This window comes from Pongo abelii, chromosome 14 (genome assembly GCF_028885655.2).
Source record: "Pongo abelii isolate AG06213 chromosome 14, NHGRI_mPonAbe1-v2.0_pri, whole genome shotgun sequence".
Lineage (NCBI taxonomy): Eukaryota > Metazoa > Chordata > Mammalia > Primates > Hominidae > Pongo > Pongo abelii.
In genome coordinates this window covers 70,096,998-70,115,397 of record NC_071999.2, presented here as the reverse complement: position 1 = coordinate 70,115,397, position 18,400 = coordinate 70,096,998, and the positions used below count along the sequence as shown (strand labels likewise).

The 18,400-nt window shown below is 36.9% G+C and overlaps 1 long non-coding RNA gene across 5 annotated transcripts in view; it reads right to left on the bottom strand.

Moving 5' to 3' along the window:
• LOC129049551 (uncharacterized) overlaps positions 1-18,400 on the bottom strand; it is a 163,842-nt gene that overhangs the window by 138,877 nt on the left and 6,565 nt on the right. For all 5 annotated transcript variants that reach the window (XR_010136703.1, XR_010136704.1, XR_010136702.1 and 2 more), the window contains one exon: positions 1,262-1,292. This is a non-coding gene — a long non-coding RNA (uncharacterized LOC129049551). The remainder of the gene's footprint in view (positions 1-1,261; positions 1,293-18,400) is intronic.

The window sequence follows — 18,400 nt, the reverse complement described above, 5'->3', positions numbered from 1 at the left end:
ACGCAATAGAGTGATCCTGGAAAACAACACTGACTATGGTAAAGATTTTATGTTTCCTTGGATTAATTTATATAATTAATGCGATCTCAACAAAATTTCTAGGAATATTATTCTAAAGTACATTTGCACAAACCCATGAGAAAAGTAATAATTTGGGAGAGAAATGCAGTGAGCAGTCATACATATATACCCCAGTTGGAATATCAGTCAGTACACGATGATCCACAGATCAATAGGAAGCAATTTATCATAAATACTGCATTAAGACACACCTGCAAAACTGTTTACTCTCACCCACTAAAATGACTAGAAATAAAAAATTCTAAGTAATTTATAGCAAGAATTTAGAGCAACTAGAACGTTCATACACAAGTAATGGTGTGACTGTAAATTGTTACAGACACTTTGGAAAACTGCTCAGAAGCACCTATTAAAGTTGAACATATGCATTTCCTATGATCCAGTAATTCTACTCCTGGGCATATATCCATCATAAATGCATACCTAGGAAGATACGTACTGTCTGTTCATATTAACATTATTTCTAATAGTCACAACCTGAAAATCACTCAAATGTCCACCAGCAGTTGGATGGATAAATAAATTGTGACATACTAACATACCAACTCTCTACTGCAATGAGAATGAATGGTCTCTCAGGACATGGAACAATACATGAATCCTTCAAATATACTCTTCATCAAAGAAAGCTAAAAGTAACAAAAAATTATGTATAATTATGTTTGTATAAACCACGGAAACAGATGAATTTTTCTGTGCTGTTACACTTGGGGTAAAGGACAAGAAAGAATGGCAGCAGGGGCCTGAAGGGTGGTGTTAATGTTCTATTTCTTGAGTTGGGTGCTGGTTACATAGGCATGTTCAATTTGTAAAAACTTATCCAGTTGTGAACTATGTGATTTATACCCTTTTTATGTATATTATACCTAAATAGTGATTTTAAAATGTGATATAGGATCTACCTTAGTTCATGAAGAAAAAAAATCTGCAATTTTTTTCGAGCAAATAGAATTGAAAACATTAGTAGATGATGATGATAGGATAGATAAGATAGATTGACAAATAGATATCCATATATTAACATATATAAAAGTAAATTCTAGAGATATTAAAGTATTGTATAGCAAAATAATAATAAATAGTCTACATTCTTACATTGTAGATTTATCAGAAATAACAAATAATATGATAAATGTGAGATAAAGAGATTACAGCAGACATAGGTTTCATATTCACTTACTTGATTTCTCAAGGACCTGGCCACTAATGACCTGCATTAGCAAATAAATAGAGACAATTAGATTTGGAATTTGCTTGTGATACAGATTTTAATTTATATCTATATAGACCTTTGTATTTGTGGCAGATACTACTCATCAATGTCAATTTCAAAACTGCCTGTTTAGTCATGCATACAATTTCACAGATATGATGACCTCAGAGATGGAACATTTAACTTAGTCTGTGAGAGAACCATTCCGTGAATCAATATCTATATTCACTTTATCAGCCTTTTGGTGGTGACTTTTTGTTCCATAGCCTTATAGACAGAAAGATGCTGTTTCTACTGTTAAAAAGGGGTGCCATTTGACCAACTAGTAAGATCTCTCTGATCTACTGAAGTTTATATTTTGTAATGATTTTAGATGATTTTATCATAACTTTTGTTCTTTTTTCTTTTCTTTTTGAGATGGTGTCTTGCTCCGTTGCCCAGGCTGGAGTGCAGTGGCGCAATCTCGGCTCACTGCAAGCTCCACCTCCCGGGTTCACACCATTCTCCTGCGTCAGCCTCCCGAGTAGCTGGGATTACAGGCGCTCGCCACCATGCCCAGCTAATTTTTTGTATTTTCAGTAGAGACAGGGTTTCACTGTGTTAGCCGAGATGGTATCGATCTCCTGATCTCGTGATCTGCCCTCCTCAGCCTCCCAAAATGCTGGGATTACAGGCATGAGCCACTGCGCCTGGCCACTTTTGTTCCTTTATATTACTTTGTGTGTACTGCATCCTCACATTAATGCTCAATAACTTCTTCCGTATCTTGAGTGAGTCCTCTTCATGTACCTGGTCCTAATTTAAATCATTGATCATATTATATTAATTCCAAACTACAATGTAAAGAGATTTGACTAGGAGATTAAAGTATTTGCCCTTTATTTTGTACAGAGGAGAAGCCATTAACTGAACATTTTAATTAATTGGGTAACAAATTAGTGATTTAGAAAAATAAATACAGCAATACATTAAAAATAGAGTGGGATGGTACAATGTTAGGAAAGAGGAAATAGTAATAGTCTTACTGCTAAAAACATTACCTAATATAGCAGCAATAAGAATTTTAAAGAAAAAGTGGAAACACTTTTCCTTGTGAGAAGAATAAGTAATATTTGGTGTGTAACAAGTTTGAGGTATTATCAGAGAGATCAAAGGTACCACTGATTTCTACTAAAAATATAAGTGCTTACGTTAATCTAGCGATCAAGGGTCAAAAATTTACAGTTTATTGAGTTAAAGGGATTTCCAGGAGTTCCTTAGGGGCATATTTGGGGGAGGGAATGGGGGAGTGCAGTAAGAAAGCTGGTTCTGAAGATATCTATAATTTTTAAAATCTATGTAAACATTAAAATATCTAAAATTGGAAGGTCTTCATATCTGTTAACAGTCCTTCATTAAGTATACATCTTAATGTTTTTACTGAATTATTTTAATAGGTAATCCAAGCACAAAGCAATACATGAGAAGTCTTACTCCAAATTTTTTCTTCAAGCTTCCCAATGCTCCTTCCCAAATGAAGCTACTTCTACCAGTTTCTTATAAAACATTTCATACATACTCTATGCATATATACCTGTACTTAAATATTGGCCACAAATAACATATTAAATGCAGTTCTGTGCACTTGGTTGTATTCATTTAATAATATATCCTAGAGATTATTCCCTATGCAAATATGTAAAACTGCTTTATTCTTTTTAAAACCTTCATAGTATTCAATGTATGAAAGTTTTTAGTTTGTATCCAGTTTTTCAATGTCAAAGAATGCTAATGAAAATTAGCATTTTCATTATATGAAAATTTCCTGCCTCAGCATTTGTTTGTAAGATAACTTCTATACATTTTAAATGGTACTTCAGAAATTTATAGATCTGGAACATATCTAGCATCCTAAAACATAGAAGCCAAATGTCACAGGATCCTTAGGGTGACACTTTTCCAGCAGGAAACCCCTGTGACCAGTGGAGCCTTTGCTCAAGTTTTGCTCAGGCCCACTGGGCTCTTTCAGCCTGCTTAGCTCACACTACCAGACTGGATCTCACACCTGCCAAGGGCAAGTCAGGTGTAGAGAGGCAAGTGGTGTGTGAGCGAGTGAACGTGGTGTCCGGACACTCACTACACACAGCCAGCCATGCTGGCTGCTGTGGTGGGGTGGGCAACTCCAGGTGCCAGCACAGGCACCAACTCTGTGCAAGGATCATATGTACCACAAGTGGGTTCTGCTGCGGGTACCCACATTTGGACCAGGGAAACATGGTGGCACCCGGAAGTTTGGAGACACCAGGAATCACAGAGCCCCAAAGAGGGTGTCACAGCTCTGGCTCGGGGAGCCCCTAGGTCTGCACTCCCTGAAGGGCAACAGCTCTTCTCTCCTTGTCACCCACAATGTGGTGGAGGTGGGGGAGGGGGGTGTATTTCAGCCTTTTGTGTTACAGCTCTTTCAGTCATTTGACAGGTCCCAAATTCTTGTCCCACATCCAGGAAAAATAAGATATGTGGACAACCAGAGGGTAGCAAGGCAGAGAGGAGCTTAACTCAGCAACAAAACAGCTCTCAGGAGACCCAAAGTGCGTAGCTCCTTTCCTCAAGCAAGACATCCCAACCAATGTCCAGCTCTCAGCAGAGAGGAGACCTGTAGAGGGTAGCTCAGGGTAGCTCCTTTCTGCAGGCAGGTTATCCCAATGAAGGAGTGAGTCTGGCTGAGTCTGGGGTTTTCATGTGCTCAGAATGGAGAAAGTGCATGCTGACTTGTCCATGGGCAGCCACCAGCAGGCCTGGAAAAAGCACCATCTGATTGGCTGAAGGTCATCAATGAAGTTCTCACTCTGGGAGCAGACTTTGCTCAGAACTGGCAGTGCAGAACCCAGGCTTCAGATGTCCCTGGCCTGAAGGTGGGGTTTCACTAGGGACCCACACCTTCCCACCTAAGAACCTGTATGCCTTTAACATGCCATCCATGGAGCCCAGGCTATCTGTGCCAAGAGGTTCCTGGAGGCCCATGCCGAGCAACCCTCAGTGCCTCTGGCTCCCTTCCTGCTCTCATTGGTGCCCAAATTCCAGAGAGGGCCAAGGTAGCAAGGGGCTGGTATGTTAGCACCACCCTGAGTGTATGCCCACCCAGCCAGGTTGTAACACCACCCAGAATTGTCCACAACTTTGCTTGGCCCTGGAGCAGGCATCAGGAGCCCAGAAAGGACAGGGAGTGGGAACAGGCACTTTCAAGCCTGCAGGGGCAGGGGTCCTCCTGGGCCTCCAAAAGTGCAGGGGTGCTGGGATATGGAGCCATGGCTGGGCAGCTGTTGTGGCACCCAAGAATCTGAACTCCTGCCTCGCTAACTTAGTAGGGCATGGGGATCTTGCCTCTTTCAAGCTCCCACTGGCTTTGCAGTGCATGCAGCCCTGGCCCCACCTCCCCTGCTGCAGCTGGCATCCTTGCAGCAGCTGTTCTAGATGGGCCGTTGCTGCCATCAAAAATAAGAATATGGCTGGGCACGGTGGCTCACACCTGTAATCCCAGAACTTTGGGAGGCCGAGACAGGTGGACTACCTGAGGTCAGGAGTTCAAGACCAGCCTGACCAACATGGCGAAACCCCATCTGTACTAAAAATACAAAAATTAGCCAGGTGTGGTGGTGGGTGATATGACATGTGCTATGTCCCAGCTACTTGGGAGGTTGAGGCAGGAGAATCACTTGAATCCATGAGGTGGAGTTTGCAGTGAGCCGGGATTACACCACTGCATTCCAGCCTGGATGACAGAATGAGACTCCGTCTCCAAAATAATAATAATAATAATAATAACAACAACAACATATGTTTGAGTACAACACCTTAAGTTTGAGTCTACATAAGTTTCTTTAATTATAAACTACTCTTAGACCTAAATACGTAGTACAGGAGTAGTTAATAATGTGGACCCTGCAATGATTTGGCAGTAAACTGGCTATCTTACTAAAAAATGCAAACTAAAAAAAGGTTTTGACATAGTGCTTCTCAATTTTTGTGGTGTAAATATTCTCAACATGACCTCACGTCATATTTCCAACTATCAATGGTTTGACCATTGGCTTTCACATTTTCTAGACATTTAATAAATGGCTGTTGAGAATTTGAGCCAGGTCTAACACACCACCATGAGTCAGTTACCTGGATTCATATCTCAGCTATGCAGATAATTAGCTGAAATACCCATGATTATTTATTTAATTCTCTAAGCTCTAGAATCATAGTGCTCTTACCTGTAATATGGGATGTGTGCAGAACCTGCCTTATAGGACTACTCTAAGAATTATTTGATGTAATTTCTTACCGCTAGTTTACTCCTCAGCTCAGTATAATGAGTTAAATCCCAACCCCTTTATGAAACAATTCCCCAAAGTTCTTCAGATACCCTCTACCAGTTATAATTAATGAACACATTTCCTTTGCTTAACATTTTGCTACCATTCTGCCTACACACATATTCTTGAAAAATGTGTCTATCTTGGTTGCCTTTGCATTAATATATCTATCTCCTAACATGTCTAACTACTCTTTTTAATTATTTGTGTAGTGTTTTTTTTTTTACTCATTCTCACCTTTCAATATTGATATATAGTAAGTTAAATATTCAGACGTTTCATCTAACTCTACATAGACATTATGAATGACCTCATCTAAACCTATGGTTCCAGCTACACCATTAATGATTACGAGTCACGATTTTTATAAAGTCTGGTAAATTTTTCTTAAAAAAAATTACCAATTTGGTAGATATTTTGCTGGGAACTAGGAATAGGAAAATAAAGTACTTTTTTTTTTTTTTTTTTTTTTGCAAATCCTTTCAATCTATTCAGAGACAATTGGGCAAAAACCAAAATTTGATGTGATATGACAAGTGCTATGTCTCAATTGTATTGAGTTGTTTCTCATTATGCATATGTGAATAAGACGCTCTATCAGACTGCCTATTTTCTAGACTCCTCCTGTGGCTTCTCCTACTCCACTATGTCCTGTCCTAAATTTAATCTTCTATTTGAAAATCTCTGGCTTCCTCAGACAATGTTAGGGTATCTATACCCTGTACTATTATTATATACCATGAAAACTTTAATAAATTAATTTTTTACTTTTATTTTTATTGTTTTTCAGTGACAGGGTCTGACTCCATCACCCAGGCTGGAGTGCAGTGGCACAGTCAACTCACTGCAGCCTTAAACTCCTGGGCTCAAGCAATCCCCCACCTCATCCTCCTGAGTAGCTGGGACTACACACATGTACCATCACACCTAGCTACTTAAAATAAAAAAAAATGTAGAGACAGGGTCTCACTATATTGTCCAGGATGATCTTGAACTCTTGGCCTCAAGTGATCCTCTCTCTTTGGCCTCCCAAAGTGGTAGGATTACAGGCATGGGCCACCATGCCCTGCCTAATAAATTAATTTTATCGATTTAAATTTGTTTTTATGCTTGTCCCTACCTCTTCATTAAATAATGAGTATCTAAGGCTGGAACTTTATACTTATCTTTGTACATTTAGAGCCTAGCATAGTGTTAGCTTAAGGGGAAGTACTCAATAAATGCAATTCTAATTGACTTTAACTGAAAAGTTTAATTTGATGCTTTTAAAGGAATTCAAGCCCAGAAAGAGTGACTAAATTAAATAAGCTTAAATATCCCTTCCAACTCTGAAATGCAGTAAAATGATTCGATATCAGAATTATAGATTTGGAAACATTTCTAGTGAAGAAGTATTTCTGGTTTACTTAAAAAATAGAAGCCAAACACTTAGAAAAAGGGTTCAAAGAAGTGCAAGCTTATGTAGGAAATACATATTTTTCATGCCAATTAAAGCTATCTGTATTTGTGTATACATTTCAGTTATCTAACAGGTGAATAAGAGTGGCCTGGAATAGGGATTATCTACCCCTTCCAAAAAATACATTGAGAAAGTGCAACATTATTTTGTTTCAAGAGAGGGAAACAAAAAATTCAGATTAAAAATGATGCATTGGGAGATGATAGAATAGAATGTAGTAATCATCAGTTTAGGAGCTATAGCCGTGGTTTACAAATTTTGGCTCTTAAGCAGAAATAAATTTAGCATCCTTATAATAATAGCTAACACACGGTTGACCCACTGTAAACCAGCATATATTGTATGTAAAGTGCCCAACATTACTCTAAATATAATTGACATTATCATTGTTAGTAAAATTAAATTTAGTTCACATATAAAGGATATTTGTTCTTTCCTCTTATATGCTTTTTATGTTTGTTATTGTTGTTCTTGATGTTATTATTCTTTGATTGCCAAAAAGGCAGTGAATATTTGTTTTGCAGGACCAAACAGTTGTACAGTGAACTAAAAATCAGGCTCTAACAAGAACACATTTTCCCAGTTTTCTGAGAAATATTTCATGTGAGTCAGCACCAAAATCATTGCTCATGTCAAGAAAGATTGCATCTATTGCTTACCCTTGATTGATCAAGTTTAGATTAGTTTGATAGGACTTGTACTTTACAAAGCCATTGCTGGTATTAACTAATTCCAGGGTTAAATTACCTCTTTAAAATAGACCAGACTAATTCCCCTGTTGACTGGCCAGGAGGCAAACTTGCTGGCAAAAACAGACAAGTATTACTCCCTCCAACCAAGAAAATTCCAAAAAGTGCCACTTTTTCTTCAGGTCACTAAGCAAGTGAACAATCACTCTCAGTTGTAGTCTTGCCTTTCAGAGCAGCTTTTTCTCATCCAGGTACTGAGAAATTGATTTTATCACACATTTCGTATTTATTTATTTATTTTTTAGTATAAGACTTAAAGGATCAGTAATTTCAATGGTTATATATTTTCTCTTTTCAAAGTGTGGTCACAACATTTTCCTTGGACCAAACTATTTTAAATATTTACAAAAATATATTGAAACAAAGAATGTTTTACATTGGTTATGTTTTATGATTTCCTATATTATCTGTTTTAATTCACTTCTTCTTATTTTGGTTTTTTTGTCTGTATAACTGTCATGAAATACTTTTTCATATTTTGAAATTTGTTAAATTGTGTTATATTAATAATTCTCAGATTTAGTAAGTAGACAAAAAAATGGTTACCTACGGAAAGAAAGATGTCAACCTTGTGCAGGGGAAACCTAACCTCCATAATTTCTTAGTTGGAACAGACGCCTGTTGCAAAAGACAGACTAATAAGAGAAAGACAAAGAAAAGTTTATCAACATGAACATTTTATATATACACAGGAGACACCAGAGAATGAATAGTTCTCAAAGAGATAACTTTGAATTGCAGCATACATTGCATCTTCAATAAAGTGCAGAACATTTTTAGAGAAGTGACAAGACAGAGGAAAAGAGTTTGAGTCCCTTGAGGAAAGGCAAATAAATGGCAGATGGAAAGGTAGTTGGTAATTTTTTTTAATGTTCATTCCCATTACAGAAGAGGAAAGGGTAATAGGTCCCAAGGAAGTACAAAATCTAATAGGGAAAACAGCCTTAAATGTTAAGGGTGGAGAATAATATTCCTTGACTCCATGTTCTGCCTTCCAGATACACTGGGGCACCCAGAGTTGGAAACCGAATGTTCTGGGAAACCTTACTACCACAGCATTGTTCGACACAGTACACATTGCAGTTCTCACAGGTTGGAGTCTTGTGCCTGTGTCTCTCCCAGGCTGGAGTTGCATACTGGTTGCTCTTCAGTGCTGGGGTCCCAGAAGTGGCCCCATGTCCACGGCTGCACTAGACATTGCCCTAGTGGATGCTCTCTACAGTGGTCCTGACCCTACAGCTCCACTAGGCAATGCTTTAATTGAGACTGTCTGTGATGGCTCCAACGCCATGGTTCCACTAGCCATTGCACTGGTAGAAGCCCTCTACAGTGGCTCCATTTCTGTAGCAGTTGTCTGCCCGGGCAGAGTTAGCACCACAGGGACACTATCAAGATTTATTGCCTGTGCCTCCTGGAGGGACAATCTAAGCTGGATATGGGCATGCTTGAACCACATCTGGGTTGGCTGAGGAGTACTGCACCAGAATGCATGGGGCAGAAAACTGAAGAGGCCCTGGGCAATGAATCCTGAGGTCACACAGGTGCTCTGGGCCCCTCCCTTGAAATTGTTCTACATTCAGGTCCTGACACTGTCTGAACTACCTTTGAGGTTATTATTCTATTGACTTAATGAATAGCATCTGGCATCTTTCTATTCAAACTCATCTCCTCTTCAGGTGTTCCTTTGGTTTCACCCTTGGTATTCTGTCCTAAACACACTTTCTCCTTTTTTACAACTAGGCCTGGCTGAAAATTTTCCAATTCATTAAGTTCTACTTCCCTTTTAATTAAAAATTCTGTGTTTTTTTTTTCTGTCTTGCATTTTATTATAAGGAGTCAAAAGAAGCCATGCCACACCTTTAACACTTTACTTAGTAAATTGTTTCCACCAAATATCCTAGTTCATCTCTCTTAAGTTCTGCTTTCTATGGAGTCCTAAGACAGGGATAAGTCAGTCAAGATATTTGCCACATAATAACAAGGATGGCCTCTCCTCTAGTTTCCAATATCATATTTTTCGTTTCCACGTGAGATCTTATAAGAACTGTATTTCCTGAGCGGTAGCTCATGCTTGTAATCCCATCACTTTGGGAGGCTGAGACGGGCGAATCACCTGAAGTCAGGAGTTCCAGACAAGCCTGACCAACATGGAGAAACCCCATCTCTACTAAAAATACAAAATTAGCTGGGCATGGTGGTGCATGCCTATAATCCCAGCTACTTGGGAGGCTGAGGCAGGAGAATCGCTTGAACCCAGGAGGCAGAGGATGCAGTGAGCCGAGATTGCACCACTGCACTCCAGCCTGGGCAAAAAAAGTGAAACTCCGTCTCAAAAAAAAAAAAAAAAAAAAAAAAATTGCCTTTCCTGTTTATATTTCTATCAACTTTCCATTTATGACCACACAGATAATCTCTAAGAAGATATAGTCTCTCTCTCTACAGTTCTCCTCTTCTGAGCCCTTACCAAATTTTCCCTAATGCTTCATTTACAGTAATATAGACCTTTTCTGGGCTGCACTTCCAAATTCTTCCAGCCTGTACCCATTATCCAGTTCTAAAGCTGCTTCCACACCCCACTTCTTGGTACCAATTTCTGTCTTAGTTCCTGCTGCTATAGCAAAGTACCTTAGACTTTACTAAGAACAGATTATAAACAATAAAAATTTCTTACAGCTGTGGAAACTGGGATGTCCAAGATCAAGGTCACAGCCAATTTAGAGTTTGGTGATCTTGTTTATGGTGGTTTCTCCCTGTTTCCTCAAATGATAGAAGGACAAAAGCACAAAAAGAGACTAACAAATTCCCTCAAGTCCTTTTATAAAGGCATGAATCCCATTCGAAAGGGCAGACCCCTCATGACCTAATCACCACCTAAAGGGCCTACCTCTTAATAATGCTTCATTGGGTACTAAGTTTCAACTTGAATTTTGGAAGGGCACAAACTTTCAAACCATAGGAATTATCTAATGCATTATATATTTTTATGTTGATGGTGTCCCTTTTCTCTCTCCACAACTGTAGAAAGTTTATGTGTAAATAGGCATTTTTGTTTATTTTATGTAATGTTTGAAATCTCATAGAAAATGCTTGTGCTATAACAAGTACTCAGTAAAACTACAGAAACAGTCCACACAATAGGTCTTCTTTGACCATCTGTTTTTTACAATAATTAGTCAACATTCAGAATGGAAGGAAACATTTCTATTAAGCCATTTTAAGTGTTTCGTGTGCATAACCCAAACTTCCTTGTAACCAATTCGTATTCTCAATTGCAAATACCTGATAGGTTAACAAAGCAATTAGCAACTGTCTATGAATCATAGACTAGTACTGCTAAACAATTCCCCTTCTATAGTGGACAGCAAAGATATGCAGCTTGAAGTTTAGCCCATTAAAAGAGATTCTATTTTTTATCATATTTCCAGAACACCCTCAAGTGGAGCTTCCATGCTCTAATAATCTAATCCCAGCTGGTACTAGCATATTAGGCAAAATGTGTAAATGAAAGCCAATTGTTTCTTCTTCAGGCAAAAGATCATAACAAATTTATCCGGGAATCCTAGGTGTGTATTGAGGAAGAAGTGTCACTGAATCAGAAGTAGGTGCATTGAAAGCACAAGCCACATGTTCATCCAATTTATTAGTACAGTCAAAATTTGCTTGAATCTTTCCTTGCAAAGGCAACTTCCAAGTAACAGAATCTTGCTACTACATCCACCTATGTTTTTGGGTTTCTATATCACACCCTATTCAATATGGCTAGCTTATGTTGCATGCTTACATGGTAACTTACCGTTAGAAATTCAGGATTGTTCAAGACTTAAAAAGTCCAGGAGTTTTTCATAAAGAAAATATGTATTTTCCAAAGAAGAAATACATATAGATCTTTTCTATTTATTTTCCTATTATGCTTATCACTCATCTGCCAAAAGCATTTCAAACACCTTTGGATCTAGTGTGTCATAAAATCCAAGTCAAAAGTCCCAAATGGAAAAGGACCAGCATTTGCATTTATATTTCTTCCTTGCAATAATTATCACCTAATAGGTTATATTATTTCATACCAATCATGTATACTACCTCTCTTCCAAACTGCATGCTTTCATAAAGACAGGCATTTCTGTCTGTTTTTCTGCAATGTTTATATCCCAGCACACAGAACAATGGAATATAGCAAGTACTCTAAAAAGCAACTTGGCCTTTGTCTTTATTTGGATACAGTAGCCCAACGAATTCAAATTAACATATCTACAGAAATGTTTTAGAAAAGCCACACCCCTAAATTTTCAAAAGGATAACATCACTTTCTTGCAAAAGAGGTTTCCATTAGCATAAGAAGGTCATGTATTGGTAGTCCATGATTGACATCTGGTTTCTTGAAATACGTGTCTTCAATACACCAAAAGCTGAGAGACTTTATGGTGAAAAGAGAAATGTATAGTGGGTGAGACGGACTGAATTTCTAATTGCATGGAGTCTATAGAAAAAGAAAATGTTATCAAGTGATTATGTTCAGGGCTTTTATTGCCATTTTAAGCACAGTCTTGGGACCAAGCATTGTTTTAGGTATTTGTGTCTGCATATATCAGTGAATAAAATAGACCATATTCCTATATTTATGGAATACACTTTCTGTCCAAAAGAAAATATTGTTATCTATGAAATGCATTACAATACCATTGGGAAACGTAAAGAAATAAACTTTAGCTTGGATTTTAGAAATGACATTGGGATTATTCTAAAGAAACAGGTAGCTAAGGCATCTCTGGCACCCTATTTAGGAAGCTGCCATAACAACTTCTGACTACAGAACTATGATTAGACAAACACAATTTAAGTAAGGCAATTATTTTTAGAAGCCACCATGGTCAGAAACTATCAGTACCAGGAAGCTGAGAGAAAAACACTAAAAACTTCCATGATGATAGGTACCTGAAGAAATAGCAAGAGTGGCCTACAAAATATTCTTCCCTTCCATTTGTCAAAATTGCAGGAGTACATCTATCTGTGTCAGTTAAATCAAACCAAGAACAACAATGTAAAGGATTCTGGGAAATACAGTTTTTAGATTTTGAATTTTGCTAAGGAAGAAGACATTTTAGAATATTGAAATGGATGGTGGCTAACAAGCCATATTTTCTACCCCAATTTGTTTTCTCAACTATCTCCACACTCATGTGTCAGGTAGGTATCTTCAAATTATCAAGAAAATGGAGGAGATTGAAACCTAGTAGGTTGAGGCAGGTATTTCTGCAAGAACCATGAACAGTAGCAGTAATGAGTTGAGTATATACAATTAGATTGGTCAAACAAGTAAATTGATTTAAGATGATTATATACAGCTTTTTCACTGAGAAAGCACAAAGGCACAAATATGTTAAGAGAGAAAACTAAAATAAATGTTGTAGTTTTGGATAGAAATTTGAGATGTGAACTTATAGCTGCATATTATATATATATCTGTATACATACCTCCATTATATGCATATATATGTAGATATAAATACATGTATGGAGGTGTGTATGTATGTAAAATATATACAGCACACATATATTTATACATGTGTATATATATTATATATTATTCATATACATATGTGTACATATGTATGTATAAACACATGCATATGTGTGTGTTGCATACATACCAGTTTATTAATACCATTTATCAATAACAGTTTATAAATAGCACTTTGTAATACCATTCTCCCTTAAAAGGAACCAAGTTTCCTTGGAGAAATGACTGTTTCCAAGGCCGAGTAGAAAACTAGAAAATGACCTGGAACATGGTGTCTGTTTGTGTGTGTGTGTGTGTGTGTGTGTTCCACACACAAGATAGGAAGTAAGACTGAAAGTCCCTTCAAGGTAGCTTGTGCATGACTTTGACATGTTTGCATTACAGGTTCCACACACATGACGGGAAGAAAGAATGTGTTCACATGTAATGCAAACATGTCAAAGTCACAAGCTACCTTGAAGAGACTTTCACTCCACAAATCTGGGAAAAATTCAGTATCAAAATAAATAATGATAATGGATTTTTGCCAATAAATAAGATACGCATGTATGAAGAGACTGATAGAAATAAGTAAATATTAAAAGTTTGATGAAGAAGGAGATAATTCCATAGTCTTAAACTACCTCCCCAGTGTTATTTGCCTGATGATGATGATTGTATCAGGTTTTGTAGGATAATGTTTTTATTTGCAATAAATGCACACGCAAGTATTTTTAGACAATGAGGCATCATGTCAGCAACTTACACTCAATTAGCTCATGCATAAGAATGTTATTTGTGATATTTTTGCAACTTTCTGTAAGTTTTAGATTATTTAACCTTAAAAAATATTTAACAATAAATCTAATTAAGTAAACTAATGATTCCTTTGATAGATATTTATTGGCATGCAACCCTTTATTTCATAGTACTTTAGTTTCATAAGTATTTATACTCACTAATGACGGTAAATTTAGACTTTATACTAAATATCCAAATCAACTCTAGTATTTTATTTACATCAGGGTTAAATTATACATTTTTTACCTGATTATCTATATCAAAATATAAACAAACAAACAAATCAACCTTTTAGTGTTATGCATACGGTTCTTTAAAACCACCTAACTTTTTTTGTCTTTTTATTTGTATGTTTGATTAGTAGGTATTTTATTGAAATAATATTTTCTTTATACCTTTTCTATATCTTTATGAGCCATTTGAGTAACTTTGTAACTCTATCTTCTTTCTTAGTAAGGTTAAAACATATGTTCTTTTGTGTATAGAATAAAGTCATATTAGAAATGTTTATTTACAAGTTTGAATCACTTTCTGAGAATATTAAAACATCATTATGCAAATTATCTATATTTAATTGGCATTTTTGAACCAGAATTTATATTCCAATTTTCTGAGAAGGAAAATACAAGCAACAAAATCATACATCTTGTATATTTTCTAATGTCTTCCTTTCCTTTATTTTTATTAAACTTTCTTATCTGTTGCTCTATATGTTGCATTATTTAAAGACTGTTTGACATATTTACTACTTGTGGAGAGCAAATTCAAGAACAAAATTGCTTTTAACATGCTGTGATAGATTTTCAAAAAAAATCAAGTTCAATTATTTATAGACTAATTTTCTGTTTGCTGTCTACTGAAGGGCAAAGTGAAAAGTTCACAAATCCAGTTAGATGACACTTGTCTCCTCATATTCTAGGGCACTGACATTTCTTGGTGGACTGACAGTAAATCTTAAGTCCCCAGGCTGCTCGTTAACTTTTAGAAGTTGATATAGTAACTTATAAGTTTGATCTCTTTTGGATGACCATGAATTCTGCTTATAGATACTATAAAAAAGTACTTGGGACAGTAATAAATGGTGCCTCAAAGACTAAATTTAACTGTGGTATACTTGGACCATAATCAGTACTGATACTTTCTACGAACATCCACAATGATGCTTTAGAGGCTTTAGGGACAACTCTATTTTTCACATCAGATAAATGGTATTTTCATGTCAGACTATGTCATTATCAGACCTATCGGCAGCCATCAATCACCTTGTGATTTCTGAGTCGTGCATCACTGTTATTAGGGTCCTGCTAGCGTTTAGTTAAAAAAGAAAAAAATTAAAAGGTGATAGCATTACTCTTAGAGAAAGATAGTGCACTAAGGAAACCATCACTCAAAATAAATAAATATATAATGCATTTTAAGAAGAAAGTGTAGTCATAGCAAATACATTTTAAATAGCATAGTAGATTTATAAAAGATTTCAGATGTATAAACAGGTTTCTTATAGATACAGTTAGTAATCAATAAATTGTAGCAGAGTCTTTACAGAAGTATAAGTCAAAATGTTACATCATTTATTGATCTAGGAAATAAAATAATTTAGAAAAAATGTATTCAGTGTTTCTAAATATACATAAATATGTTGAGTGCTTATAGCATATAAACCTTGGAAATTATTTCTCTGGTCAAATATTTTATATTTAATCACTTACAAATTGTCCATTATTGCCTCCTCAGTGATTCTATTTAAAAGTTAAGATAATAGCAAGTCTTCATCTATTTTGTGTTGCTTTAACAAAATACTATAGACTGGGTAACTTATAAAGAAAATAAATTTATTTCTTATACTTCTGGGGCCTGGGAAGTCTAATATCAAGGGCCAGCATATGGTGAGGGACTTCTTGTGGCATCATTCCATGGTAGAAGGCATGGGAGCATAAGAGAGCAACAAGACCAAAATCACTTTTAAAATAACTCACTCTTGGGATAACAAACTTCCTCCCATGATAATGACATTAATTAATTCATGGGGGTGGAGCCCTCATGGCTTAGTCGCCCCTTAACAGTCCCACCTCTCAATACCATCTCAATGGCAATTCAATGTCAGCATGAGTTTTGAAGGGGACATTCAAACCACAGCATTTTACTCTTGGCCCCTTAAAACTCATGTAATTTCCATATACTAAAATCATTCAATCCATGTCAATAGCCTTGAATGTTTTAAATCATTCTAGCACCAACTCAAAAGTCCAAAATCCAGAGTCTCATTTAAATCAGGTATGGATGAGACTGAAGAAACAATTTATTTGAGGCAAACTGCTCTCCAGGTGCAAGTGTGTGAAATTATCAAGTTGTGTGCTTCCAATATACAATGGTAGGACAGCATAGAATAGACATTATCATTCCAAAAGGAAGAGATAGCAAAAAGAAAGGGGTAATTGGTTCCAAGTAAGTCTAAAACTCAACAGGTAAAACAACTGCAAGTCTTAAAGCTCCAAAATAATATCCTTTTACTTCATCCTGGGCACACTAGGGTGAGAGTTTGGCCCCCAAGCCCTCAGGCAGTTCCACCTTCATGGCTTTAGTGGACTCAATATACTCTTCAGCTCTCTCAAGCTGGAGTCAGGCCTGCAGATTTCCCAGGCTGGTATTGCACAATGGTAGCTTAACAGTTCTTGGGTATCATTCTGAGAATGTTCTTACTCCCACAGCTCCACTAGGCATTGCCCTACCTGGAGTTCTCTTCAATGGCTCTGTCTCTAAGTCTCTGCCTGAGCTCCCAAGCTATCCACAACTTCCTTTGAAGTGTAGGTAAAGGAAGCCATGTCCCAGAGCTCTTGCATTCTGTTTGCCTGAAGAATTGGCACCATGTGGAGTCTGTGAAGGTTTATGGCTTGCATCTTGTGAAATGGCAAGTGAAACTAAGTTACAACTGGACCCACTTGAGCTATGGTTGGAGCTGCCAAGACGTATTGTGCCAGTGTGGGAAGCAAATACCCAGGGTGGCCCTAAGCAGTGAGCCCATGGAGAGTGCCCTGAGCCCATCCCTCAAAACTATTTGGCTTTTCTAGATCTCTGGGCCTGTGATGGGGAAAAGAGGGGATCCTTGAAGATACTGGAAATGCATTTTTTAATTTCTGTCATTCTCCTGTTGTGTTGGTTATCTCCTCTGTACATACTAATCTCTTCAGCTAATTGTCCTTTTGTCATATACTTGGTTTGTTTACCTGAAAATGATTTTTTATTCTTTATATGGCCATGCTGAAAATTTTTGAAATCTTTGTCTGTTTTGTAATTAGAAATTGCATCTTTAAGTCATTTCTTACCTCTTGCTTCTTACTGTATGTAGTTAAAAGTCACTCCACAGCTGCTTTGATGTTTTGCTTAGAAATTTTTACCACCAGCTATCCTCATTCATCACTTTAAAATTCCACCATCCATAAAGCCCTAGAGCATGCACACAATTTAACCACATTCTTTGCCACTATATAACAAGGATGATCTTCCTTGTTCCTCAGTTTCCAATAAGATATTTCTTTTTTACTCTGAGACCTCACCAAAATGACCTTTATTGTCCATATTTCTGCCAACATTTTGGTCCCAACATTTAAATAATCTATAAGAATTTCCAGACTTTCCCTACAGCCAGGCTCTTCTGAGCCCTCACCAAAATTGCCCTTATTACTCAGTGTTCAGAGTGTTAGGCTTTTTCTAGCCTACTCTGCCAAATTCTTCCATCCCCTACTCGTTAGCCAGTTCCAAAGCCACTTTCACATTTTCAAGTATCTGTTATAGCAACAGTCCCATTTCTTGGTCCCAATTTTCTGTCTTAGTCCACTTTGTGTTGCAATAATAGAATACACAGACTGGGTAATTTATAAAGAAAATAAATTTATTTCTTATGCTTCTGGAGGCTGGAAAGTCCAAAATTAAGGTGTCAGTACCTGGTGATGGTCTTCTTGCTGCATTATCTAATGGTGGAAGGCAGAAGGCCAAGAAAGCCTAAGAAAGCAACAAGAAAGAACTAAACTTGCTTTTTATAGCAACTCATTCTTGTGATAAAAACACACTTCCATGATGACAACATTTAATCCACTCATGAAGAGAGTACCTTCATGGCCTAATCACCTCTTAATTATTCCATCTTTAATACTATCACAATGACAATTACATTTCAACTGAGTTTTGAAGGGGATATTTCAATCATAGCAAAGCAGCAGTAATAAAATTTCACCCATTCATTCTCACTCAGTAAAATTTTTT